We start from the raw sequence: 1,492 nt of genomic DNA on the forward strand, positions 1-1,492 counted from the left end.
TGCAGGACATTGTTCATTGCAAGTACTCCAGATCTTTAACAAATGCATTCTTGGACAGACATGAGCTCTAAAAATATTAAACTTTTCTATATTAAATCTATTATATTAAAAAAAAATACTTGACACTCAATTTTATTACTAAAAATTGTCCTCCAGGGTATAGCATTTATTTGTCCTCACCCTCTCCCCAGAATCCCTGGGAGTATTTCTGTCATTGTGGAGGTAATAGGGGATCTGGGGACAGGGTGGGACATACCATGGAGACTAGGTGGTCACAGGGCGTGCGTGCGCGCGCGCACACACACACACACACACACACACCCTACAACTACAGCTACCAAAATAACCAGCATGGTGTTGGGACACTTCCCTGGTGGGGGCTAAAATTACCCATGGTGACCTGTGACCTCCTCCCTGAGACAAGGATGGCCAGGCAGGTCGTGTAGGGAGGGAGGAGGACATTTCTCCATATTTAAATTTTCTATAATAAATCTATCAACATGCAGGACACAGTACACAGTAAGTACTCCAGATCGTTAACAAATGCTTGCTTGGACAGAAAAGAACTCTGTAAATATTGGCACATCATTATAATATATTTTAATCTCTTGATGCAAACAATTATACTTAGAACTGTATTTTTGGTTAGGTAAAAATTTATCTGACAATTCTGGTGCTACTTAGAGTTCATCAAAGCTTAGAAACCTAAAGCTTGATTATTACATCGAAATATTTTCTAGAGCTCAAACATAAATGCTTAAGAAACAGCTCTGCAAAAACAATCTAATTTCGAATCTAGTTTCTGATAAGGCCCATTTTTTGAGAAGCTCTCCTGCTTTACTAAAATATATGATTCTTGGCTTACACAAACCACCCAAAGAGAGAGAGAGATATATATCATGGGCACATTTTAGCCTCTGGTTTTCTTTTTCCAGAATCTCACCTGAAGCTCAAACACATTATCAAATAGATTTGGCATCAATACTACTCAAGTGACTGATAACAAACTCTCTTAATGTCGAAAGTCATTGAATTGTTCTGTAAGGAAGAATAAAGCCATACCTAAACATATTAAAATATTATTCACTTTGACAATAGAAGTAGTTCCAAGACATGAAGTACTGCTATATTAGAAAAGGGAAGCAATCAGTATTTTTCATCACCTAAGAATCTCTATACCACAAAAAAAATCTATCACTTCTAATGAAATTGGTAAGTACCTAGGAGGCAAATGTCTTTTTTTTTTTTTCTAGTCTGAAAGCTGGTTTAAAAAGAGCAGATGTAGTTAACTCACATTCCCATTAACGAGAAAAACTTACCTAATAGTGAGTATATTTATCAAGTCTTTTTAAAAAAAACATTAAATTTTCATTAAGATTTCAAGGGCTATTATTGTTTTATTTTAACTAGATCTGTAGACTATTCTTAATATTAAAATTGGAGATAATAACACATTTATTTTTATTTAAATTATATAGATTATCTAGTAAAA

The sequence above is a fragment of the Mandrillus leucophaeus genome, unplaced genomic scaffold (assembly GCF_000951045.1).
Source record: "Mandrillus leucophaeus isolate KB7577 unplaced genomic scaffold, Mleu.le_1.0 Scaffold312, whole genome shotgun sequence".
NCBI lineage: Eukaryota > Metazoa > Chordata > Mammalia > Primates > Cercopithecidae > Mandrillus > Mandrillus leucophaeus.